Source organism: Callithrix jacchus, chromosome 5 (assembly GCF_049354715.1).
Source record: "Callithrix jacchus isolate 240 chromosome 5, calJac240_pri, whole genome shotgun sequence".
In the NCBI taxonomy this organism is placed as follows: domain Eukaryota; kingdom Metazoa; phylum Chordata; class Mammalia; order Primates; family Cebidae; genus Callithrix; species Callithrix jacchus.
Window position 1 is genome coordinate 159,373,275 of NC_133506.1, and position 19,581 is coordinate 159,392,855.

Below are 19,581 nucleotides of genomic sequence, written 5' to 3' on the forward strand. Positions count from 1 at the left end.
TCAGGAGGCTGAGGCAGGAGAATTGCCTGAACCCAGGAGGCAGAGGTTGCAGTGAGCTGAGATCGCGCCATTGCACTGCAGCCTGGGTAACAAGAGTGAAACTCCGTCTCAAAAAAAAAAAAAAAAAAAGGAAGAAGGAAAAAGAAAGAAACCACAGAGGCGAGTCCTCTCCTGCTCCCAATGGTGTCGCTTACTCTAAATGTGTGTATTTAGGGGTCATTTTCCATCGAGCATTTGAAATTGTGCTTGTGATGGCCGTGGGAGTCACGAATCATTCCATAAACAACTCCATAGTAAGTAATGGAGTTATTCATGGAATGGTTTGGGGCGTTATCTCTATTTTGCTTTGTGATGGTGGCGGTTTTAACCTTTGTTTTGGGTCCAGGGTACATGTGCAAGTTTGTTACACAGGTAAGCTCATGTCACGGGGGTTTGTTGTACAGATTATTTCGTCACTGGGGTACTAAGCCCAGTACACGATAGATATTTTCCTGATCCTCTCCCTCCTCCCACCCTTCACCCCCAAGTAGGCCCGGGTGTGCGTTGCTCCCCTCTTCGTATCCACACGTTCTCATCGCCTAGCTCCCACTGTCACCTCCATTTTGGAGACTCCTGTAACTCTGTCACCCCTCCAGAAGGGGAGCTGCGAGGGGCGAGGGGCTCGGCCACACCCGAGCTGTACTACCTCCTCCTCCCCCTCCACCTCCCCCTCCTCCCCCTCCTCCCCCTCCTCCCCCTCCTCCCTCTCCTCCCCCCTCCCTCTCCTCCCCCTCCTCCCCCTCCTCCCCCTCCTCCCTCTCCTCCCCCTCCACCTTCCCCTCCTCCCCCTCCTCCCCCTCCTCCCTCTCCTCCCCTTCCTCCCCCTCCTCCCCCTCCTCCCTCTCCTCCCCCTCCTCCTCTTCTGCTCTTCCTGCCACGGCCGCGCCCCTTCTGGCTCCTGCAGCCCAGGAAGGCTCCCTCACTGCTTAGCAACTCCTCCCCGTGACCTGGGCAACACTCAAGATGGAGGCAAACAAGCCTCGGCGTGCCCTCTGCTCCGAAAAACAGAGGACGCCACGGAAAGCCCAGGCTCAACCCTGCACCTCAGAGCCGCCGAGGGCCACTGCCACCAGGGCAGCCTGGAAGGAGGGGGGCCAGAGTCTGTCCAGGTGAGGAGCCCAGCCCTGCGATGAGAGGGGTTGGGGGAGGGGGTTAATCTCAGGGCTGCCACTTAGGAACCCTGGTGACCCAGGGCAAACTTCCCATTCTCACTGGGGCTGGTTTCCCTCCTGAAAGAACTGCATAGCAGTCCAGGACCACCTCTGCCCACGGCTGTCACTCACACTCATCCCAGCCCAGGCTACTGCAGGTGCTGGGCACACCTAGTCTCCATCCTGTGGCCACCTGGTGCAGAGGACGTTATTCTCCCCACTTCACACATGAGGTGACATTAAGTCACCCCACTCCCAAGGCCACACAGCACAGGGAGAGCTGGCACTTGGGTTTGACTCTAAGTCTCTCTGGCTCTATGGGTTAGAACACACTGCCTCTCCTCTGAGGGCTGCTGGGGGAGCAATAAAATAAGACAGGGTGACAGGCTTTGGAAATTGGCCTCCTGGTCTGAGCTGTCTTTGGTAACCCACCTCTCTGTCCCCCACATCCTATGGGTTCACAGGCACTTCACAGAGTGGAGACCAAGGCGGGGACCCTTGTTCTGTGACCTCGTGCACTGCCACTGTCAGACACTCTGCAGAGGCAGTGAAGGGAAATGAAGCCAGAACACTCTGTGCCAGGAATTCTTTGAGAATAATTATCTCACGGGTCAGTCGGAGTTGCCAGCCAGCCAGCTGCTCCAGCACAGATGTCACTGATTCCTCAGGGTCTGTCTCCGGGTCCCTTGTTCTAGCCGAGACAAGCACACACGCCCCCACCCAGTCACTTTCCCTCTTCTCTACCTTCTCCCTTATTATCTCAATTACCATCCCAAAAGAGGCCCCGCAAATGAAGATGGGTTTGGAACCGCAATGGTCAACATGCTTAATAATAACAATTATATGATTATATAGCTCTGCTCTAATAATATGTAATTACCCAATAATTACTATTAAACAGTGCAGTGGTGACCATTGAGGTCCCAGAACCCTTTAATTATCATTATCGCTGATCATGAAGCAGAGGATCGTTCTCTAACATTGTTTCTGTGTATCACAGACACCTCTTCCAAACTCCTAGAACATCTATTTATGGTTTCACTCTTGAGCTGAGGTCTCACAGGGAGACAGAAAACTTAAAACTCAGGCCATCTCCCGGTGCCCTAAGCACGTGACATGCAAATCTCAGGATTGACTTTCTCCCTCATCTCCAAGTCCGCACGTATCTGCAGAAGCTCCTCATCTGCGGCGATTGATGGGGAAAATCTCACATCAAAACGGCTAGAATGAAGTTATGGCCTCAACTTCTTCCCAAACTGCTTTAAGACACTGAGAAGACAGATGAATCATGGTCACTCCTGGGTGGAATTCAACAGTGTTCTCAAGGTCTCGGTTACACTGAGTTTAGAGGCCTTGACACTTTGCTTTCTCTAATCCGATACTTGCCCTCCCATGGAAACAAACACTGAATTTTATCTCTATTTTTTTTTTGCAGGATTCCACCTTCAAGATATGTTTTTCGGGGGCTTACAGGTGAAGGGGAAGTACAACAGTATAAGAATTTCTTCCTGAAAACTTTTTATGCTAAACGGATATAGGAAAAGTGAATTCTTTGGTTAAGAACTGTACAGAATTCCAAGCTCCATTTTTTCCCAGACTGCAAGTGGACCTCCAGAAAATGTAACTAGAGTTTATAAGCTAAGGAAAGATTTGCCTTTTCTGGTTTGAAACTCATACCCTTTTATTCCTAAGGGATGTCTGATTCATAAGCAGTAGAATGGGCTAAAAATCAGCCCCCTGTCTATGGGCGAAGAGATTTCTAGCTTGGAGACCAAGGTATATGAGAATAATGTGAACGTATTTCCTTCACATTAAACAATTACATTCTGATATTTTTAAAAGGAGAGAGAGAAAGCCAATCATTTTCCTATTCATCATGGTAAGAGACTGAAACAAATGTTTTTCCAGCTTAATCTACCAGCTACCATTAAGTGGCTAATCCTTTTAGATAATAATCTAAATTATCCCCCAAACCTGAGGGGATAGTGTGCGCAGATGAGAGAATGCGAATACGAACCCGTTTTTGAGGTCCTTACAGCACTTTGTTAGTTTCTCCTGGAAGAAAACTCTGTTAGTACAAAACACAATTAATGGCAAATGCCTGAGGGTTCTGGGTGGGACTCGCTCCTACTTTATGCCAAAAGATAAATGATGGAGATGGGTAGCTCTTTCCTTTCTTGTGTTCCGTGTTCGTGCCACCCCTCTTCTCTGTGACAAAGTCAGCCTGTGCCTTACAGGTTGAATGTGACACAGAACCCATTCGATTTATCCCCAGTGGGTGACTGAGGCAGCTCTCTCTGCCCGTCTTGGTGCCCACCGGGCAGCTGAGCTTGCCAAGTCCAAACCCAAGCCTCAGTGTCAAGTATCCGTCTTGGGTTTTGGGTTAGAACATTCCAAGTCCCAGAGCAAGCGAAGGCAGACCTGCTCGAAACCTTTTGATGGATTTCTGGTGCATTGAGGAGGGAACCAGAGCGGACCTCAGCCTAGAAGATTCCCTAGGAACAGTTTCTCCAGCTTCAGCAGAAGAGCACTCCTAGCCCCAATCATGATATCCACCAACACCAGCTTCCAAGCTCTTCTCTTCTTTAGCCATCTTTCCCTACCCCTAGCGTGATCTTATCTAGGGGTAGTGATCTTATCTTATGTTTGTCAAGCTCACTCCCACTCATCCTCAGAGTTCAACTGGAAAGCCATTTTCTTAGAGGCCTGCTGGGACCTACCAATCTGAAGCTGTCAATTGTGTTCATGCTTCCAAGCACTTTTAAAATAAGTTATCATTAAGAGAAATAAGTACAGGCTGGGCACGGTGGCTCACGCCTGTAATCCCAGCACTTTGGGAGGCCCAGGCGGGTGGATCACCTGAGGTTGGGAGTTTGAGACCAGCCTGACCAACATGGAGAAACGCTGTCTCTACTAAAAATACAAAATTAGCCAGGTATGGTGGTACGTGCCTATAATCCCAGCTACTCAAGAGGCTGAGGCAAGAATTGCTTGAACCTGGGAGGTGGAGGTTGTGGTGAGCCGAGATCATGCCATTGCTCTCCAGCCTGGACAACAAGCGCAAAACTCCGTTTCCAAAAAAAAGAGAAGTCAGTACAAACTTGGCTGCCCACCTTTCTTCCACTCATTTATAAACTTCACGAGAGGAGAGAGTGTGTGTTTTGTTCATTTTTATTTGCCTGGTGTTGGGTACATAGTAATTTACAAATATTTGTGAAAAAAATGAGTTTAGGAAATGTAATGAAAGCAATATTTAAAGACACATCCTAAAGCCACCTTAGGAAGTAAGGGAAGAGGAGCAAATGTAGTGGAATAAATAGAGTTGGCATAAAGGGGTTGAGGTCCAGACCATCTAGCTCCAAAGCACAGAACGACACGTCCGGTCTTTATTCCACACTCCCCGCACTACTGGAATAACCTGGGAATTTGGCCCCATGTAGCATCTGAAGAACTGTCCACAGATAGTACAATACTCCCGGTTCAACACCGGCTTCAGCGGTTAACATTCTGTTCTCAGAAACCATCCAAAGGTCTTAGAAATGCTAATACCCTAGCATTCACATTGCATCCACCAGTATCTGTCACACCCAGAGACAGAGACAGGAACAACAACAAAAAGAAGCCTTTGCTGAATCATAAATCCCCACTTTTGGTTAAGAAACTGTGAGGACAGAGCTTACATGTGTGTCGACCTCAAAGTTAGGGAGGTGTTCCAACATAGCCTCCCTTCCCTCTGTAACCTACTGCAAGGGTGTAATTTACTATTTTATTTATAGCGTTTTTCTAGCTATATTTTTAATCTTTACTTAGGGATGATGAGCTCTGTAAGTTTACTACCTGCAGTATGAAGTTGTAATTTTACAAACTTCTTCGAAACCCTTGTTCTCTAATATTTCAAGCCACACTGTGCCCCTTCTCTTTCTTGCTCTCTCTCTCTCTCTCTCTCTCTCTCTCTCTCTTCCCCCCCACCACCATAGTTTATCAAATGGGAAAGGTCCTACTTGTCCTTTCTCCCTGCCTCTCCGCTGCTCATCTTAGCACTTTGGCCCTCCTGTGTCTGGTAGCTTCTTTATGGCCAGTTCCTTTCTCAATGGACTCGCTGTATAGAGAACCATTCAGAAGAATACGGTTTCTCTGCTACTGCTGCTGCTCAGAGGGTGACCTGAAGCAGCAGTACTCTGGGCTCATGAGGAATGCAGAATTCCAGCCCCCACCCTAGGTTCTGAATCTGAATCTGCTTAACTAAACAGTAGATGACTTCTTTGTCCATGGAAGTTTAAGGAGCTGCTCTAGAGAACCTTCATCTCAGTTCTCAAGAGCCTTTGCCAGGCCAAGCATGGTGGCTCATGCCTGTAATCCCAGCACTTTGGGAGGCTGAGGCAGGTGGATCATGAGGTCAGGAGTTCAAGACCAGCCTGGCCAATATGGAAACCCCATCTCTAGCAAAAATACAAAAATTAGCTGGGCATATCTGTAATCCCAGCTTCTTGGGATGCTGAGGCAGGAGAATCACTTGAAGCCAGGAGGCACAGGTTGCAGTAAGTCGAGATCATGCCACTGCACTCCAACCTGGGTGACAGAGCAAGACTCCATCTTGAAAAAAAAAAAAAATCCCTTCCCTGGGGAGCTCCTTCCCAGGTGGTCCCTGCCCCTGCCCCTGCAGCAGACCCTTTCCCTACACAGCAGCTAGCTGCTACTATGACCCAGTCTATTCCTCTCTTGGATTCAAAAGAGCTCAAGGGGTCTCAGGACTCTAAACTCCCAACAAATGATGGTTTCAGGGGTTCTGATAGTAAATATCTGCTGCTTTATGAATTTAATAAAGTTTTGTGAGCTACCACATGATCTTATATGTCAAGAGCGTCTCTACTTATATACATATTTGATATGTGTGTACATAATACATGGTAATGAAGTTCTCACAGTAGTTTATGTGAAACACACACCCCACATTCTGATCATATATAATATGTTCTAGAGAAAACAGCACAGCCTTTAGAATTAGACAGAACTGGGGCTTAGCCTGTCTCCACCACAACTAGTGGCGGAAGCTTGAGTAGGTCACAGGGCCTGTCTAACCCTCAGATTCCTCTTCTATAAAATGAGGGCAACTGTCACCTTGCAGAGTAGTTGTGGGATTATAAATGGGGTATAATCTGTGTTTGACGCAGTTCCTGGCACTCACCAGGTATGTAGCAACTTGTAGTCCTGTCGTCGGCGTTATCATCATCATACACACAGAATACAGGTTTCTGTTCGTGCCTAGATATTTAGCTACATCCCACGCAGTTCTCAATCAATCCCACACTCCTTCTTGCTTAAACTGGCCCTGGTCAGTGCTTTAATCAGATGGCTTCTTGATCCTAAAGCCTCCCTTGGAAGTTTCCCCACAAATGGGCACAAAGTTAGTTCTGCAGCTGTAAGGCCGTCTGGGCACACGGTCAGCCACCTTTGTCAATTCCTCAACTTTTCAGAGAGAAGCATCTAACCAACCCCGTCATTCCTGACCACTCGAGTTCCTGACTCACTCTAAGGCAGCGGTTCTCAATGAGGGCACAAAAATCTCAACAGGGCACATTGGCAGTGTTCTGGAGATGTTTTTGGTTGTCACTTGGGGAGAGGAAGGATGCTAATGGCACCTAGTGGGTGGAGACCAGGGACGCTGCTACACATCCTTCAGTGTATTTCTCCATCATGGACAGCCCTCCACAATGGGGAAACGTCTGGCTCCCAGTTGAGAGGAGCACAGTACTGAGGTTGAGAAGCTGATCTAGTTTAAAGTTGGGATGGCATTCAACTCAGTAAGTGGCCTCCTTACCACTAAACTGGTATCTTTCATTTTTTTCGCTGTCTTCCATTTCCCCTCACAAGGAGGCCCTCAAACTCACTTAACCCTTTATGCCCCATCAGGAGTTTCAAGTCTCTCTGGTTGGCCTGGCAGCTCATTTCCTGCTGGAAATGAGTGTTGTTGCCTTTGTTTATTTCATAGCTGGAACAACTTGGTGGGTGCAGGGAGAGCCACACAGACACATCCTATGGCGTGTCATCCATGCTGCCACTCGACAGGAAGGAAGATGCACAAGGATTCTGGCACAAGGCCTCATATGTGCTTGATTCTTTCTCTGTCTCTTGACCAATTTGGCCCAATCGGATAAATGAATTTTTCTCCTGTGAATGAAGACAGAGACTTCCCTTCCTCTGCCCTAGAGAAGTGAGCAAGGAAGCAAGCATGCAGCCCTGATCTCTTCTGGGAGTCATCATATGGCCTTGAGGAGAGCAAGGTTGAGAATGAAACCACTGCCAAGGACATCATAGCAGAAAGACAGACAGAAAGAACCTGGGTCCTTGTGAACAGAGTCATGTCCAACAGACCCAGTCCTTAAGTACACTCCGGTTCTTGCTGTGAGAGGTGCTCTGCCTCCCTGTCTGTCAGTTTCTCACTTAGAGGAAGAGCACCCTAACTGATCATGTATCCATCTCGGCTGAACTAGCCACTGCAACAATCAAGAGCCCTCCTTCCAAAAAGGTTAGAAATTTTATACTCCAACTCAAGACCTTCACCGAAGCTGCCTGGGTCCACTGCCACCCCATTTCCTTCCCCTGTCCTCTCCTTCCTAAGTTCACCAGCCAAACCTCTTTCCCTCTCTGCTCCTCAGCCCACACCCATCCCCGCCAGGGCTTTGTGGCCTTACTTGTACAATTTACCCACCATGGCCTCAGGTACGAGGGTTTATGACGTCCATAACAAGTACTTGCTAATCTCTCAGAAGCCACCGGGTATATGGAATCCTGCAGTTTATCTGGATGATCAAACTATTTCATTTTTTATTCTTCTTAGTTGGCATCAGTGCCTTAGAATAGAATTTGGATGTGTGCTTTGCCTAAAAGGAAAGAGCTGACAGAGCTGGCAACTGGCAATGTATCAGTTCCACCTCAAGGAAATCAACAGGGAGAAGCTAATGAAACGGAACAGTTCTCATATTAACCAGTTAGCTATTCAGCTTAGGACAGATGTGGAAAATAAGCCCATATGAGACAAATTCATTAGAGTGAAATTATCCATTCAACACCTTGATATCTGAGCAGACTGATGTTTCACAATTATTATAATTATGATCATGGGATAAAGAGAGCCAAACTTTCGAAAGAAGACTTGGAAACCATTAAAAATTCTAGCACTACCCTGTGAGATGGAAATAATGAGCTGGTCACAGATCCCCAGGATATCAGCAATTGCTCTAAATCCTTCTTGATGAGGAATCTGTGACTCCGAACTCAACATTAATTCAAATGCAAATAATATCTCTCCCCCCTGAGAATCATTATTCCTGATTCAGCAGGCAGTTTAATGGGAAATCTGCAGGTGCACAACAGACTTTGAACCAGAGACGTTGTTCCCACTCCAGATGAAGCTTTGACTCCCGAACACATGGAATCTGGCAGTCAGAGTCCAGAGATTCGAACTCTGTCAGTGCCTCTGAGATGGTAGTCCCTGGGTAAAGCATATGGAGCTCAGTAGGGCATGGATCTGGTGGCTGCATCCTGGAAAATGTCACAGACCCCTGTCTGCTTCTCTGAAACACACACCCCGTCGCAGTAGCTGTTAACCACCTCAACCCTTTGCATGGAAGTTCTTAACTACCACCCGCAGAAGACCAGTCAGCCTCCAGCCTTGTCATCTCGAGGTAACCCACAGAGAAGAAAAGCATCTAAAGCGGGAAGCATCTAGAATTACCTGGCTCAGGTTGGACTGTCTGATACTGGGAAAATTACACGGCCATTCTGTACCTCAGTTTCTCCATTAGCAAAATAAGAAAACTAATAACGTCTGCCTTGTAGGACTGTGGTATGGTGTAAGAGCTATAACACACTTTTCATAGGCAAGATCATAGAAAGGTTCACAGTACAGACTCTGAAACCAGACTTCCTCGTCCGAATCTGGGCTCTGCTGCTTACTTACTTAAAACCTTGGCAAAACAAACTTTAACATTAGTTACCCCCATGTAAAATGGGGGTGATAATATTAACAACCTGAGTTATTATAAAAAATTAACACTTTCAAAGAATTTAAACCAGTGACTGACTTACATACCAAACACTGTGTAATCACTTACGGCATAAGCAGCGCTCGGGCCATAATGAGAGCTCAGTAAATGTTCTATGTTAGCACAAGCATTGTCAGTATTTCCGTGAGTCAGTCATAACACCATAGAAGAAACAGACAATAATATTTCCAAAGATAGAATAGAAAGAGGCAAGGTACTTCCAGTTAGAAAGTACCTCTCAGCAAATTTTTTTTTTAACCAGGTTTTATATGTGTAATACTCTTTTCAGGATTCTGTAACAAAATGCTTCAGACTGGCTGGCTTAAACGACAGAAACTCATTGCTTCACAGGTCCGGAGACGGTGGTCCAAGATCAGGGTGTCAGCACGTTGCATTCTGGTGCGGACTCTCTTCCTGACTTGAAGACTATGCGTTCTCATTGTGTCTTCACATGGGAGAAACAGAGAGAGAGAGCTTGGCCTCTTCCTGTAAAACCACAGTCCACTGGATTAGAGGCCCGTTCTGAGGACCTCATTTAAGCTTTGGTGTCTCCTAAAGGGCCCGTCTCCAGATATAGTCACATTGCGGCTTAAGGCTTTGACACACGAGATTTGAGGGGGATACGATTCAGTCTATAGCAATATCACAAGAGAAAGGCCGTGTGATGCTTTGGCATACCCTGGTGACTCAGGGATGGCCAACTAGAAATACAACAGGTACCCAAATGCCATCCTTACTGAGAAGTCTGGAAACGTATTCCAACACAGAAGAGACACGGTTTAGCAAGGTGGGAAGCTACCCTATGGCCGTGTGTGGCGAGCACCGGTCTCACCAGCCATGGACACATGAAGTCCTTCAGTGCTTAACAATGCCGAGTCATATCGTAGATTATGTTCCAGAATTACACCCACACGGCATGTGCGGCAGATAAGCTGTCCTTACCCAAGAAGTATCAACACCACAACAGTCCTTGCTTGTCAGTCTGGCAGGGTCAGAAAGACCTGCCTGGAGTCAGTGTCTCTTAAAGCAACTGCTGGAAAAGTGACACCTAATTATTCCAAGAACAGAGTTATAAGAGACATGCTGATTCAACAAATGGGTAACTATATATACTTGTTTTATTTGATAAATCTATCCCTAAGAAATGGTGTGCAGAAAAAAAAATCGGAGGCACAAATCATGATGAATATTCAGTTAAAACAAGCCTGCAGCAAATCTGAAAACTCTATGAAAATACAAATAATCACCCCTCATTTCAGCTTTTGAGGTTCTTTTCTGTTATTATTATAACTTGATAGACCCATCGAGTTTACATTAGCCAGGATTTATATTTTTTATGAGGGCCTTTACCTGACTATTACTTCTTTTATTCTAGATTGCAGTAGCAAGAATTTAAAGATGTTACAAGGTAAGTGAGAGCTGAGATGAACTTCGGTCCTACAGAACTTTCTCTTGGTTATTTCAGGGCCAGTGGGCTTTCAAGTACTTGCTCGGTACATAGGAATCCCTGCACCTCACCACACTTCGCAGATGTGTCATTGTCAGAGGTTACAATTTCATTGTGATCGCCTTACAATGTGATTGGAATCCTGTAATAGCTAAAGCCAGTTTATTCTCAAGGACAACATTTAAAGCAAAAAGGGAAAATCTATACATATGTGAAAAAAAGAAAAGAAAAAAATGTGTCTCCTTGACCTTCAGTGTTGGGGGAAATGACTAGAAATAAACACAATTTTCTCCTTTGCTTCTAGGTCAACTTAATCTCCAAGGTTTTTCTAACTTATTATCAATTTCGAAAAATAAAAATATGTAAAATGAAGAAATAGATCAGGGCTCCTTATTTATCACAGACACATCCTTAACCTTCTCTTTAACCATCTGGCAGCGCATCTTCAGCTTTTCTTTCTGCCTTTACTTTCACAGATAAGGGACATTCGTAACCTCTTGCTTCTCTTATTTGTTGATGTCCCTCGTCTCCTGGCAGTTACCGCACTACCTTGACTAGGGTTTTACCTCCACATCTGTGTTATCCTCAGATGGTGGTGTCATGCCACCACACTGAGCCATTGGCAAAACATCCTGATGGGGCACAACCACCTACCTCCGTTTTGTCTCAGTTACCACGTGGCCCAGAGCCTTTCCTCTCTATACCAGCTGAACTGTAGTTCATCTAGGGGAGGAAACGGTAGGCTGGAAGCAAGGCCAAGAACAGGTCAACCCTCTCATGCAGTAAGAGATAGACCAGAAAAGCCCAGCCAGGTGTCCTTAGGACCCTCTGTCTCCTGTTTCAGTGGAAACTACACTTGAGTAATACCAGAGCCACCACAACCTCAAATTCCTTCTCTGCCTTACCTAACCTGAGGGAAGGCCACAGTCTGGAGGCCCTCTGGTCAGGAGGCTGAGAGCTCCTGTGGGTTAATTATTGTTTACTCTTTGGAACCAAAAAGTGACCAAACACCAGAAAACCTGCTACTTGGGACCTTACAGAGTGGTCTATTTATTTCTGTTTGAAAATAGAGGGGCACAGGTCTTCCCCACTCCCTCCATGCTGGGGCTGTTTCTAACGACCTGCACTTGCCTGTCAAGCTGTTCTGACTGCTCATGTCTACAGCCCTTGTTCCAATAACCAAGTCGGATAATATAACATTCAGAAAATCTTGGTCCTGTTCCTTGTTCTATAAACATTTCAAAAACCACAGAACAAAGGAAACAGAAGAGAGGTTTCATGCTGAAGTCTAGCGCTCTCCTATGTAGGCCTGCGTGGGATACAGTTTATTCTAGAGGTTTGCGTCTCACTGAGAATTCTTGAACCACAGAAACTGCATCAATGTGCATTGCTCCTTCTGAGCTCCCAAACCAATATCACAATTGCACTGACTTGAGACTTTGCCCAAGTCACAGGTTCCAAGGCTTGAGAGTAGATCAGGATCACCAAGGGGACAGGTCAAAAATGCCAATTTCCAGGTTCCATCCTCCAGAGATTTGCTTTAGGAGATATAAGGTAGGGGCACAGAACTGTGCATTTTTAGCTACAGATTTGTTGATTTTGAAGCAAGAAAGTCTAAGACCGCATTTATACACTGGCCTCAGTCAAAGTGAACATTTTTTAAATCCTCAAGAGGGCCCTGCCTTTTCCTGAAGGATGGATTATTTTCTTTCCTTCATTCTCAGTACTCAAGATTAAACAGTAGGCTGGACGCAAGGCTAAGACTGTCTCCAGGCCCTGAAAATATCTTAAGGCCTTTTTGAGATGAATAATATGTTTTGGGCTCATTGAATTGCTCTTTATTCATTAAGTAAAGATTTTCTAATTCATACTATATTCTGGGCACTGAGGATATAAGGATGAGAGAAGCAACTCTTGCCCTCAGGAGCTCGCAAGCACATGGGAAGACATTCAGCTAAACTAGTGACTGCAGTAAGGTGAAAGAGGGGCCACTGCAAACACAGCCACTGTTGCTACGGAGTACCAAAGAGGAGCATCACCTGACAGGGGTTTAGGAAATCTGCTTGGAGGAGGTGGCCTCAGAAGAGGGCTTCAGGTAAGGAGAAGAGACTAACTAGGCCAAGAAGATAGAGAGGGAGTCATATTTGCAAAAGCACAGAGCAGACTGGAGCAGAGCATCCTCAAGCCACTATGAGGAGTTAAATATGTGCAGGGTAAGGACTCATAAGAAGAATGACAAGGTGTGTGAGTCCGTTCAGGCTGCTGTAACAACATGCCATGGACCAGGTGACTTCCATGCAACAGAAATGTATTTCTTACAGTTCTGAAGGCTGTGAAGTCCAACACCAAAGCACCAGCAGATGCTGTGTCTGGTGAGGGCCCTCTTCCTCCTGGTTCACAGGGGGTTCTCTTCTCACTGTATCCTCACGTGGCAAAAGGGACGAGGGTGTTTTTCTGGGGCCTCTCTTATAAAGACACTCATCTCATCCATGGGGGCTCCACCCTCATGACCTAATCACCTCCCAAAGACCCACCTCTCAATACAATCCTGGAGGGTAGGATTTCAACATATAGATTTCAAGGATGGGGGGACACAAGGAGAAGACGCTGAAGGAGTAAAGCAGGATGTAAATCAAACTTAGGAGTTTGGAAATTATCTCTGCAGTACTGAGGAGCTATTGGAAGGTTCTGGTGTGTGCAGAAGATGCATCGGATGGGGAAAATCGGTGCTGAGATGATTACCTCAGCATAACCAGGCTCGAACACCAAAACTTAATCACACCAAAATGTCTGTGGCTTAGCTCCATGTTTTTTCTTCTAAGTAATAAAAAAAGTTTAAAGTTTCTATTACACATAGAAATCTGTTGACAATTTTCATCTGATGGCAGCTATGGCACTGCGACTGTTCATGTCAGAGTCCTGTGCCAGTGGAAACAAAGAAGCTGCTGTGGCTGGCATGCTTCAACTCAGTTTTATTTCCTTATTTTAGAAAGTCTCTTCCTTTTGTTAAATCCATCTTCTTTTTGAAAGCTAGCATCTTCTTGATGGATCCTTTGAGTTATTCTAGGACAATGCATTTGTAGCTCAAAAGTGTGGTTGGCTGCAAACTCTTTTACAGCTTTCAAACCCTCTACCACAGACTCCAGCCTGCCTTTCCAGAAATAGCCTCTCCATGTCTGCTGCACTCCAGCCAGATGGTTAGAGTCCAAACCAGCCACGAGATTGCCTGAACCTGTGCCTGGGCTCAAACACTTCCTTCTGCCTTCCACTAAGAATGCCCTCCCTCCAGCCCTATCCACCCATCATTCCTTTTCTGATTCTGTAAGTTCAAGTGCCTGAGGTAAAGATACCTTCTCTGATGCCCTGAGCAGAACTGCTTCCCCTCTGGACTTCCTCCTTGATTGCCTTCTAGAGTTTGGCCTGCGTTATAATTACCTGCGCACACATCTGCCCTGTGAAACCCTTTAAGGACATGACCCTGTCAGGGTCAACTTTGGCTCCATATTCCTCGCTTAGTGACTACACAAGGCTGAGTTACACTGCACAGGGCTACTTCTCCATATTTCAGAAACTGAGATTTAATAACCACAATCCACACGAAAGCTCCAGCTCATAATTAGAGCTACAGCTACCATTGACTGAGGGCTTATCCTGGGTCAGGCATGGAACTGAGATTTTTTCCACATGTATATATAATAATATTAATATATATGTGTATATGTATATGTTTATGTGTATATATGCATAAATACATATATTGGATATTGGGCCTAATGGATTTTCTGTGTGTTCCTTTCTGACCATAGAGAAACCTTTCATAGAGACAAAATATGTCTACAAGAAGGGTCACTGCCCTTGCAAGGAAACTATGTACATATATGTGTATAGATATATGTGTATATGTGTATAGATATATGTGTATATGTGTATAGATATATGTATATATATGTGTATATGTGTATAGATGATATATGTGTATATGTGTATAGATATATGTATATATATGTGTATATGTGTATAGATGATATATGTGTATATGTGTATAGATGATATATGTGTATATGTGTATAGATATATGTGTATATGTGTTAGATATATGTGTATATGTGTATAGATATATGTATATATGTGTGTATATGTGTATAGATGATATATGTGTATATGTATATAGATATATGTGTATATGTGTATAGATATATGTGTATATGTATATATATGTATATAGATATGTGTGTATATGTGTATAGATATATGTGTATATGTGTTAGATATATGTGTATATGTGTTAGATATATGTGTATATGTGTATAGATATATGTATATATATGTGTATAGATATATGTTTATATGTGTATAGATATATATTTATGTGCATAGATATACACATATATACATATAAATATATACACATAGACATACATTTATGTATGTATGTTTATATGTGCCTATACATTGTATATTTAATTGACAACATATATGTGTATATATGTATATACATGCATGTTGGGGGTGTGTGTGTGTGTATGTGCGTATTCAACTAATCCAACATAAAGGATTCTCTCCTTTTTAGAGGTGAGTAAACTAAATCATAGGGAGCTTAGGTGACTTGCAAGAGACTTAACTGCTGAGCAGGGGGGCCATCTGTGGCCACCCTCCTGTCACAAGGAAGCCTGCACATGTAAGTTGCTCCACCCCTGCCCCAGATGACTCCTGGGTAACAGCTGTGAAATATTTTGATCCATCCTGAGGCTTCTTTGCTAGTCCTACTGGCAAGTCTGGAAGGAGGTGTAGGGGGCATGAAGGAGAAATAAACACAGAATCTGGTGGAGTAGCTATGTTGTAGAAGGAAAGAGAAAGACAAGTCAGGGGTGGAGAAAGAAAAAGAAGGGTTAGAGACTGGGGAACGCAGAATAGTGAACAGCATAGGTTACAGAGCTTAGCTCTGTTCTGGCTGTTTTCTCTGGAGCACTCTCACTTTCACGTGCGGGATGGCTGTCCCTGCCACTGGCCTGTAAGCTCCGGGAGGGAAGAGACTGTGACGATTAGCTATATTCCTAGTGCTTGGCACAGTGACAATTATCATCATAATAACAGCAGCCATTATTTACTGAGCACCTGTGATGTGCCAGAGCACTGTTCTATGCATGTCTCCCGTATTATCCAATCCTCACAAAACCTTATGAGAGCAGTATAAGATGATCAACTCTAATTAATAGGTGAGGAAACTGAGTCCCAGAGAGGCTGCATAACTCATCTGGATCATACATCTAAGACAAGTCAGGGCTAGCTGTGCAGACAGATGCTCTGACACCAGAGCTTGCCTTTAACCACGATGCTGTGCCACTCTCATGGCACATGAATTAGCCATTTATTAGGCATTTACTGAAAAAAATAATGAATAAAGATGGGAAGGTCACCAGGACCTAGAACGGGAAGGAGGTAAAGAATTATGAAAACTGAAAAGAATCTTTGGATTTACGAAGTTAAGAGGATGTCAGTGGTGGTCAGGAGAGCATGGTGGAGTCGTCTCTCTGTGCCCGGGTAAGCTGGGAGTGCCCAAGGCATCTTTGGCTCTTAGCCCAGTTGGTGGAACCTGGTCTGCTCTCAGGATACCTGCCAAGGCAGGGGGCCACATGTCGTGACCCTCCACATTCCTTCCCAAGCCACCCACTGGCCCCCTGAAGGCTCCTGGGAGTGACTGAAAAACTGGCATTCTTGCTCCTGCAGAGACGTCAAAGAGAGGAAACGCTGAAGACAGAAACCCAAAACTCTCAGTTTATGACTTTGAACTGCGACTGGGGAGCGGGGTGGGGAATAGCTTTCATTGGGTACAGCCACCACATCAAAACTAAGTAAAACATGAGAACTGCGAACCACATGAAGGGAGAGCGCGCCAACCTCAGTGAGACTCTTCACACTTAAGACGCCTCTTGGTAGCACTGAAGCCTCCCAAATGAAAAACAAGCACCGTTGTTCTTTATGGCCCAAATCACTTCAAAAGAAACTCGCAAGCCCCAACAAGATAAAGCCCAGCTTGAACGTGCACCCCACCCCACTTCCTCGCTGGCTTCTTCCTCCACGCATCGCCAGAACCCGCTCCACTAAACAGCAGGGCGTGGGGGAGGGAACGGGTAGAAAAGGCGAAGGCCCTGGCCACCCTCTGTGCATGACTGCCATCTGCGTATGGCAGGGTCTGGGCCCCATGAGCAGAGAGCTGCCACCGCGCCGCATGTCCGTGTGGCCGGCCAGCTGGATCAATGAGCTCAGCCGCACTCAGCTCCAGGCGGCTGCAGATTTCTGACTCAGATCTCAGCGAGCAGCACTGACATCTATTACTCCAGAAAGAGATTGGCTATTGGGCCTAATGGATTTTCTATGTGCTCCTTTCTGACCATAGAGAGACCTCTCACAGAGACGAAATATGTCTACAAGAAGGGTCACTGCCCTTGCAAGGGAAATGTGATCCCAGCACGGCTGTAGCTGCTGGTGGCAGAAAGGTAAAGGAAAGCAGCACAAACAGGCCAGCCTGGTGGGGGGCAAGCTGGTAGGATCTCCACTCCACTGGGTGAAAGGGAAGTGGGCCGCGTAGAGGCAGCAGGAACAAGGGAGCAGTCAAAGTCCCTTAACACGGGCCTTCAAGAGCCCTCGGGTGCGTATATTTAATTGTGGATGTGTCCCATTTCTATAATTCACAAAGCAAGGTCGCAGTGTGAGAACTCAAATCAGCAGTCCAGTTTCCCATCCCAGTCCCGCATGCTTAGCCCTCGCCCCCGGCCCCAGGCGCCTGCCCAGAAGTCTCCTGCCTTCTCCCATTGACAAGAAAAGAGGCGGCCGGGAGCGGTGGCTCACGCCTGTAATCCCAGCACTTTGGGAGGCTGAGGCGGAAGGATCACGAGGTCAAGAGATTGAGACCATCCCAGCCAACATGGTGAAACCCCGTTGCTACTAAAAAAAATAAATAAAATATATATATATATACACACACACACACACACACACAATTAGTTGGACTTGGTGACACACACCTGGAGTCCCAGCTGCTCGGGAGGCCTGAGGCAGGAGAATCACTTGCACCTGAGAAGCGGAGGTTGCAGTAAGCCTGGATCGTGCCACTGCACTCCAACCTGGTGACAGAGCGAGACTCCGTCTCAAAAGAAGGAGGAGGAGGAGGAGGAGGAGGAGGAGGAGGAGGAGGAGGAGGAGGAGGAGGAGGAGGAGGAGGAGGAGGAGGAGGAAATGGGCAGGGGGACAAACTGACTGACTCAAACGCCTTTCTTTTTTTTTTTTTTGAGACGGAGTTTCGCTCTTGTTACCCAGGCTGGAGTGCAATGGCGCGATCTTGGCTCACCGCAACCTCTGCCTCCTGGGTTCAGGCAATTCTCCTGCCTCAGCCTCCTGAGTAGCCGGGATTACAGGCATGCGCCACCATGCCCAGCTAATTTTTTGTATTTTTAGTACAGACGGGATTTCACCATTTTGACCAGGATGGTCTCGATCTTGACGTCGTGATCCACCCACCTAGGCCTCCCAAAGTGCTGGGATTACAGGCGTGAGCCACCGCGCCCGGCCAAAAGCCTTTCTTTCCTAGGACTCCATCCAGGACAGCAGAAGTTGTGGCTGAGAGGAGGAGGGGGCCAGAAGCCCTGCAGATGCCCCAGGCCTACTGAGGCACAGAAGGGGAAGGGAGGAGGCTGCTGTGCTTTCTGTATACCTTGTTCTCTGCCCAGAAGGTCAGCACAGCCAGGCAGCCCCAAAATGCAGTGGAGGGTAAAGAAAGGAGGACCCCCTTTCTAGAGAAGGCTCAGAAGGCTCCTGAGAAAAGGGAAGGGGCAACCCTTTCCCTTTGACTTCCAGTGGGAGGAGGGAGGAAGGGTACAGAATCAAAATGTATAGCACTTGTGGTACAGTTTGCTCGTTTCTGAAAAAAATCAGGGTAGATTGGGTGCCCAATGCACCATGGCACTATGTGTTTGTAAGCACACGCGGGGCTGTGCACAGGGGTAGGGGGCCTAGAGAGAGAGAAGTCAAAAGGGAAAAGAAGGAAAGTAGCAGTGACAAGTTTACTCATCAAAGTGCATAAATAAGAAGACCTTGGTTTCCCAAAAACGGCCCCATCTTGGTAGCAGAATGGGACAAACTGTCACACATCCACAGTGAATTGTAGACAGAAGGGAAGGAAGGACAACGTTCATATGCCTTGGGTGTATAATAAGAATACATGTGTGACCTACATGTGTCAGTTTAATTAGGACAAGTGTCCATCCCTAGCAAAGATTGATTACTCACTGTGACCTTGTTTTCGAAAGGATAATGAGAGCAGATGAGACTTTTGCTTTAACAAACTTCCTTGGCCAAAATTTTAAAAGCTGGTAATTCCATCTTGCTATCAATTCTGATTGATTTGTTTTGTTTTGTTTTTCTCAACTTTACTTGTCTCTGAAATTGTCTGAAATTGAAATGTCTGGGAACTATAACCTATGACATGGAAGTGCTGTATAATTTCTTTTCGAATGTCAAGCATCTTTAACTAACGTGGATTTTTGTTAAGTACTTGTCTGACATCCAATGTCAGATGGTTACCAGGAAAGCTGCTGTGTAGAGGGATGTACTGTGTACCGGGCAGGATCCCAGGCTCTGTTTCTTAATTCAGGTCATAAAACTTACACATCTTTGTACGGTAGATATGACTTCACCCAATGTTCTTTCAAAAGAGAAGCAGAAGCTTTATGCCTTGAACACCACATGGTGGTGAAGTCAGAATACAAGCTGAGGGCTGGTCTGACTCAGAAGCCCACAGTGCTTCCTATGCTATCTCCTCAGTTACTGACGAGAAGTTCACAGCACTGGACAAGAGAAAGACCTTGATGTTGACTCCACCAGCCTCTACTTTTGCAGAGAC

General features: G+C 46.0%; 2 long non-coding RNA genes across 2 annotated transcripts; both read left to right on the forward strand.

Moving 5' to 3' along the window:
• The first annotated feature begins 975 nt into the window (after positions 1-975).
• Positions 976-6,035, forward strand: LOC128932233 (uncharacterized). The gene is made up of 2 exons (XR_008481821.2): positions 976-1,148; positions 2,626-6,035. It is a non-coding gene; the product is annotated as an uncharacterized LOC128932233 (long non-coding RNA).
• Positions 6,036-10,280: 4,245 nt separating this feature from the next.
• Positions 10,281-18,857, forward strand: LOC144582899 (uncharacterized). Its single transcript, XR_013536449.1, has 4 exons — positions 10,281-10,334; positions 15,253-15,360; positions 17,080-17,179; positions 18,271-18,857. It is a non-coding gene; the product is annotated as an uncharacterized LOC144582899 (long non-coding RNA).
• Positions 18,858-19,581: the final 724 nt, after the last annotated feature.